An 8,056-nucleotide genomic window follows, 5' to 3' on the forward strand; every position below is an offset into this window, starting at 1 on the left:
CCATGGGCTCCTTGTCAATGCCCATACCTTCCAATCTGTTTGCCTCAATGCCTCCCGCACAGAGCAGCCACAGATGGCCACGGTCAGCGCACCCAAGGATGAGTTCCAGCACATCCTGGATGAGTTCCCGTCCCTCCTCAAGCTGCAGTTCTCTGCTGCCTCACCACGCCATGGGTGTTTCATTATACCCCCACCCAAGGCTGCCTGTCCATGCCAAGGCAAGCTGGCTCCCACCGGATAAGCTCCAGATAGCGAAAGAGGAGTTCTCGCATCTGCAGAAGCTGGGGATCATTCGATGCTCTGACAGTCCTTGGGCCTCGCCACTCCACCTGGTCCCAAAAGCTTCCGGTGGCTGGTGCCCTTGCGGAGATTATCGACTGCTTAACCGTTACCCAATCCCTCACATTCATGACTTTATGGCTAACCTGCATGGCGCGAGGGTGTTCTTCAAGGTTGACCTGGTGCACGAGTATCATCAAATCCCGGTGCACCTCGAGGAAATCCCAAAATGGCCATCATCGCCCCCTTCGACTGGTTCAAATTTCTACGAATGCCTTTCAGGCTCAAAAAGGCAGCCCAGACCTTCCAGTGCCTCATGGATATGGTGGGGAGGGATTTGAACATTGTGTTCATTTATCTGGACAATATTCTTGCCGCCAGCAGAGACCAGGCACAACATAAGTCTCACCTTCACACCCTCTTCTCCCGACTGGCCGACTTCGGCCTAACGATCAACCCGGCCAAATCCCAGTTTGGGAAAGAGCCCATGCAGTTCCTGGGCCATACCATCACAGCCGAAGGAGCTACACCAGCTGCTAAGGGGTACAGAACAAAAAGGTTGGAAACCCCTGATAGAGACAATGTCAGATTTCTTCCTTTTGTTTACAGAAGGATGAGAGGCCACTTCGACTGACCCACAAAAAGGGTTTTAAAGTTGCAGAAGAAATATTGCACTGTACCATGACTGACCCATGAAAAGGGTTCTAATTGCAGAAGAAAGCATATGTCTAAAAAGGATATTTCTCTGAATCACATTCTATCAACCCTGGTCTCTTTCACCTACTTCAGGAACTGCTAACTTCATCTTAAAGCCTGCAATGTCACATCTACAAGGTCTGTGTGTCTCAACCATCTTAAAGCCTACATGTCACATCAGTTTCAAACCTACATATCATCATTGAATTTCTGAAACTGAACTTTGAGGTGCCTTCCCAGAATTGAGCCTTCAGCTGTAGTGGCTTGGGGTATTTTCCACAAACTATACACAAATATATTGGTGTAATTTAGATAATTGTATATAACTTTAATTAAGTTCAGATAAGTTAGTTAAATTAGAGTAGGTGTATGATTGTTGATTAATAATTAAAAATATTATTTTAAATACACCATCTGGGCTAAGTTTATTGTTCCTGTCATGTACATAACACTAGACAGTCAGAACGTTTCCTAGGATAACAATGTCACATTCTAGAGTAGTGGTTCTCAACCTTTTTCTTTTGACACATCCGTATGCCATCAGTGCTCTGTGAGTAGGAAGGGAAAGTTGAGAATCACTCCTCTAGAACCATTTGTTACTGAAATATTTTGTTTGGGAAAAATTGTCATTGGCCCATTTCCTTTGGAGTTGTGACACCGTGCACATAATGACTCAATTAGGTACAATTGAAACAGTGGTTTTCAAACTTTCTTTTCACCCATATACCACTTTAAGCAATCCCTTTCTAATCACAGAGCACTTTTGGCATAAAGGAATACTTAAAAATGGTAAGTGGAAAGAAAAAGGTTGAAAACTACAGTTCCATTTAACATTTATATACATGTTCCCATGCGCACAAATGTCTAGCTGTGTCTGCGTGCCTGCAAACATACTTGTACCATTTAAAAAAAACCGAGTGTAGGTGCCTCAAACAGGCTGAAAAAGATGGTGATGGAAGCAGGTATGTTGGTAGTGTTTTAAGATGTTGCTAGATAGCATGAGAATATACAAGAAACAGAGGGTTGTATATCATGTGCAAGCAGCAGTGTTTTAGGCATCATGTTCAATGCAGACATCATGGACTGCAGGCAATTTCCCCAAATCAATTGGCAAGTCACTTTTACATCATTTATGAGGGCAACAGAATATTTCCATTTCTTCTGATTAGCAAGCGACTTTACAATATATTCTATGGTGTCTAGACTTTACCAGCAGTATATGTAAAATAAAATTGCTAGAAATCTTAAACAAACAAAAATAAATCAGAAAAATCTGACATGTAGCAGATGAACCAATATCTATAAAGGAAACTAGATTACTGCATTTTAAAAATGAAGTGAGGAAATTCAGAGGTGGAGAAAATAGCCACCAATTATTAAGAGTAAGAAATGTCAACTTTCAAAACTGAGATTGATAACCTTACCTAGTCTGTCAATGGAAGAAATCAAGGTCCAGATCAATCGAGATTTATTAACAGACAAAATCAATGGAGATAAACAGAACAAATGTTGTGCTTGAAACATTTTATTTCATTCCTTCTGCAGATGTTGCCATATCTGCTGAGTGTTTCTGTCAGTTTCTGCTTTCCATACAAATAATTTAATCCAAGGCATTTTGTTTAATGGTAGCCTTTGGATTAATACTGCATTCATGAAACAAGCTCAAAGCTTGGATGTCTGATCTACTTTAGATAGTTCAGGTATGAACCATTTAAGAGTCAAAAACAGTACAGAAATATCTCTTCAGCCTACTGAATCCAATTGTATAATATTCCTACCCAAATCAGTGATCAAGATCACTAATGCCTCTACTATCTCAGAAGACTAAAAGTTCAGATGTTATCCCTCAACATCTACAGGTACACACCATCAAAAGCATACTTCCTAGCTGGATCATAGAAACATAGAAGATAGGAACAGGAGTAGGTCATTCGACCCTTCGAGCCTGCTCCACCATTCAATGAGATAATGACTGATCTTAAAGTTCAGTACCCCGTCCCCGCCTTCTCTCCGTAACCTTTAATACCCTTATACTGAAGAAATAGATCTAATTCCCTCTTAAATATATTTAATGAACCTGCCTCTACTGCCCTCTGTGGCAATGAATTCCACAGATTCACCACCCTCTGGGTTAAGAAATTTCTCCTCATCTCGGTCCTAAATGGTTTGCCTATTATCCTCAAACCATGGCCCCGGGTTCTGGACTCCCCCACCATTGAAACATCCCATCTGCATCCATTCTGTCCAGTCCTGCCAGAATTTTATATGTCTCTATGAGATCCCCTCTCAATCTTCTAAACTCCAGCGAGTACAATCCCAATTTGCGCAATCTTTCCTCATAAGTCATTCCTGCCACTCCAGGTATCAGCCTGGTGAATCGCCTCTGCACTCCCTCCATTGCAAGAACATCCTTCCTTAGATAAAGTGACCAAAACTGCACACAATACTCCAGGTGGGGTCTCAACAAGGCCCTGTACAGCTGCAGTAAGGTATCCTTGTTCCTATACTCAAACCCTCTTGATATGAAGGCCAACATACCATTTGCCTTTTTAACCGCCTGCTGTACCTGCATGCTTGCCTTCAGAGACTGATGTACAAGTACCCCTAGGTCTCTCTGCACTTCCCCATCTCTTAATCTATTGCCATTCAAATAGTAATCTGCCCTCCGGTTTGTATTACCTAAGTGGATAACCTCACATTTATCCACATTGTAGTGCACTTGTCATGTATCTGCCCAGTCCCTCAATTTATCCAAATCACACTGGAGCTTCCTGACCCCCTCTTCCGTGCACACAACCCCTCCTAGCTTAGTGTCATCTGCAAATTTGGAGATATTACATCCAATCCCCTCATCCAGATCATTAATGTAAATTGTGAACGGCTGCTCTGCTGAAGACCAGTGAGAGCTACTGCAGGTAGTGAATGTGCTCATAACATAAACCTCCCTCCCCTCCAAGACTCCATCTCCCACTGCCTAGGAAGGGCAGCCAACATTCTGAAAGACTCATTTCATCCTGCATGCACTCTCTTCTCCCACGGGAGGAAAAAGGCCAAAGAATGTGAAAGACTGTTTGTTCTCTGCAGCCCTCAATGCTATTATACTACCCTTGTTTGATGTGAATTGATCTTTCTTTTCAAATGTAATCCTATACCATGTAATGCTACACAGCAGCATGAATGTCAGAGATAACCTGTTAACCTATTTGCAGAAGATTCCTTCTTACTGTACTCAGTATTTTGTGAAACCTAATTTCATTCTTCCTATATTCCCATCAGTTCTCCTCACACACCATATTGTCAACTCACCTATACACTAGAGGCAATACAGAATGGTCACTTAACCTACCAAGCTGCAAAAGGAAACTCAAGCAGTCACAGGAAGGGAGATTATGCAAATACTATATGTTAATACTAAAGTCAAAAGTTATGTGCTACCAGCATTATTATTAATTTTTTTTTTGCGCATCTAAAATGAGTTACCTGTATGGTACGCAAAGCATAGCTTTTCACAATCTTTGTACAGATGATAATAAACAATTTAATTCTCTCATTTGTATCTTTCTTCTTTGGCTTGGCTTCGCGGACGAAGATTTATGGAGGGGGTAAAAAGTCCACGTCAGCTGCAGGCTCGTTTGTGGCTGACAAGTCCGATGCGGGACAGGCAGACACGATTGCAGCGGTTGCAGGGGAAAATTGGTTGGTTGGGGTTGGGTGTTTCCTCCTTTGCCTTTGGTCAGTGAGGTGGGCTCTGCGGTCTTCTTCAAAGGAGGTTGCTGCCCGCCAAACTGTGAGGCGCCAAGATGCACGGTTTGAGGCGTTATCAGCCCACTGGCGGTGGTCAATGTGGCAGGCACCAAGAGATTTCTTTAGGCAATCCTTGTACCTTTTCTTTGGTGCACCTCTGTCACGGTGGCCAGTGGAGAGCTCGCCATATAACATGATCTTGGGAAGGCGATGGTCCTCCATTCTGGAGACGTGACCCATCCAGTGCAGCTGGATCTTCAGCAGCGTGGACTCGATGCTGTCGACCTCTGCCATCTCCAGTACTTCGACGTTAGGGATGTAAGCGCTCCAATGGATGTTGAGGATGGAGCGGAGACAACGCTGGTGGAAGCGTTCTAGGAGCCGTAGGTGGTGCCGGTAGAGGACCCATGATTCGGAGCCGAACAGGAGTGTGGGTATGACAACGGCTCTGTATACGCTTATCTTTGTGAAGTTTTTCAGTTGGTTGTTTTTCCAGACTCTTTTGTGTAGTCTTCCAAAGGCGCTATTTGCCTTTGTATACCCCAAAGAGAAACCTCCACAATTTTGATATTGTTTTTCCTCAATAAAAATGTCCTGGAGAATGAGACCACAATGCTTTTTAAGTTTTAAGAAATATTGCTAGCTTTAGTTTGGCTTTCAAATTCTCTTGCAAATGCAGTAAAAACATAATGCTGGAGAAACTCAAGAGGTCAAATAGCATACTTTATATGGCAAAGATATATGGCCAATGCTTTTGAGCTTGAGACCTTCAAGAGGCAGGTGCCTGAATAATATGGTGTTGGCGGGGGGGGGGGGGGTGGGGGTGGTGCAGGGGAGGAGCATAGACCCACAGGCATAAGGTAATGCATGGAAAGGCACAACAGAAAATGAAGGGATAGCTTTGTGAAAGGAGCAGGAAGGGGTGGAGAGCTGGAGGACAAGACAGGGATAGGAAAGGGGAAATTTCTGTGAATGGAGAGGGAAAGGGGTGGAAAGCTGAAAGTGTAACTGCAAAAACAAGTACTATATACACAAGTCCTATGTAAAATCTATAACCATCTTACCTTAAGGCCTTTGGAAATAATCAAGTCATCTTTTAACAAGTATTCTTATTCAAAAACTTTATTAAACACAATGAAAATAACATCTCATACAAAACTGAGCAACTTTATCTGCAAAATAATATGCAGATAGTATCTGAGAACAGGGTTATTAAATATGGGATTTCTCTTTTTAAATAGAATATAAAAAGCTGTAAACTAGTTGCTGAAGAAGTTCAACTTCCTTGAGATCAGTCATAATACATACTCAACCATTTTGGTGTCCAGAGCTTTCTTAGATTTTATATTTTGGAGGCTGTTATTGATGAGCACTCAATTTTTAAAAAAAACATTCGTAAAATAGTGTGCTCATGTAACTGTTTACTATGTAACAACAAAATGGTATTGCACCACATGCAATTCCTAACAATAGCACAGAGCAATGGGAGCATGCTTTAGTTGCATATTTATCAGAAAAAGGCTTCGCTCTCTCAAAATGCTGACTTTTACAGGTATAATAAATGTTCTCTGATACAATGCCCAGCAGGCCATTCGCCATGAAACCTGGATAGCCGTTATTTTTAATTCTAGTTGCTATGAAAAAAAATTTCAGAAATAATAATTTTCATCTTAATTTGCTGAAATAACGCTGGAGTGCATTTAACCATTGCTAAATTCTCCCTGTAAAAGCTTGGTTTTAGCTATCCAAATTTGTTCACTAACTGAAATTTCAAGGCTTTGTGGTTAAGATAGATTAATAAACCACATGACAGATTAATTTTTAAAAAAATCTATAGACCCTCTAAGTGAAGAGCACATTGAGGATAGGAAAGAAAATGAGATCCACCTAATTCGAGAAATGTCATCAGTACATAATGGGACACATCAAACCAAAATGGCCTAAATCAAGTAATTAAAAAAAGATGAGATTTCATTGTTACTTTGAGCTGAAAATGTATTTTCCAGTTCAAACCGATGCGCAGCCACATCAACATTGAACATTAGCAATACAGCTAAAACTGCCAGTCCACCAAGGCATTAAAGAACAGCAATAGTACCTGTATACAATGAATATGCAGATCCAAGAATAAGGAGTTTCTCAAGTTGGATGCAACAATTTAAAAGAAAAAGTTTTGTGGTTTGTAATACCATATAGAAATTGCCACGTTTAGCCCTTCCTTAATTTGGGAGAACAATCAGAGTCTGTTGAATCAAATGGTGCTGCTGAGATCATGGACATGGAGGTACGTATTGGATGGACTAATGTTCCAGCTGCTGTTCCTGATGGATTTAAACCTAACCAAATTAAAATACTGTAAAGGTTTTTACTGTAGTTTATTTTTATAGGATGCAGAAGAGTCCTGAACAATATTAAAGACAGTCCTTATACCAAATTTTGGAAATCTGGTCAAACTGCAAAAGGTCACTAATTGGAAGCCATTTTTGATCAGCTCCATTTTACTTGGGATTTTCACAAAATACTTCTGAAAAGTATTAATTTTAACATAATCAAAAGGATATTTTAGCAGTTACCCTGGGCTGTAATCAATACAATTTATTGCAGGGATCCAAAAAGAATTACAAGACGCTCCTTCATTTTTGCAGATTTCACCAAGGCTTGCTGTACCATTGGGCATGAATCAAAAATTGATGTGTCAGAGGTGTATGGATGACAATTTTATTGATCTTTGTGTTCATTTCTACTATTTAATTACAACAAACAAGGTGTGGAAATGAAGACGACACCCATTCCAAGGTGATGCAGGTGAACTATACTTCTGTATTTAATGTTATGATGGATATTTTATGAATGTACATTAAATAAGGAGTGCAACTTAAACTATAGCTCCAAGTTGTAAATCATTGCATAAGCAATGTCACCACCAAAGGCCAAAGATTTCTCAGGATTATGATCAAAATCTGAAGATCATCAAAAGGTGGCACACAAAATTAGCTTGAAAATTAATGCAAGGAAGATGGACAATTCTTAGTCCTTCACGAAACATTAGCGTGCCTCAGTGAACTCCTGAATTGGCTGTATTAGGGATTGTTGGTATGGAAAAACCAATCCATGATTGCTCATTTTTATAATAGTTGAAATATATATATGTGTGTATATTTATTTATTTATGTATATATATTTATATATGTATATATATTTATATAATTTTGTGGAACCTCAAATTCAAAATAATAAAAGAAACAGAAATTTCTGTACTGGGTTTAGGCAATCTTTTAACAATCTCTATTAATTATCTTTGGACAAGAGATGCACTTAACCATCTCTACACCATTTT

The 8,056-nt window shown here is 40.3% G+C and overlaps 1 long non-coding RNA gene across 2 annotated transcripts in view; it reads left to right on the top strand.

Annotated features, from left to right (window-relative positions):
• Positions 1 to 8,056, top strand: part of LOC138763060 (uncharacterized) — a 28,487-nt gene that overhangs the window by 3,198 nt on the left and 17,233 nt on the right. For both annotated transcript variants that reach the window (XR_011357300.1, XR_011357301.1), the window contains exon 2: positions 7,365 to 7,515. This is a non-coding gene — a long non-coding RNA (uncharacterized lncRNA). The remainder of the gene's footprint in view (positions 1 to 7,364; positions 7,516 to 8,056) is intronic.

This window comes from Narcine bancroftii, chromosome 5 (assembly GCF_036971445.1).
Source record: "Narcine bancroftii isolate sNarBan1 chromosome 5, sNarBan1.hap1, whole genome shotgun sequence".
Lineage (NCBI taxonomy): Eukaryota > Metazoa > Chordata > Chondrichthyes > Torpediniformes > Narcinidae > Narcine > Narcine bancroftii.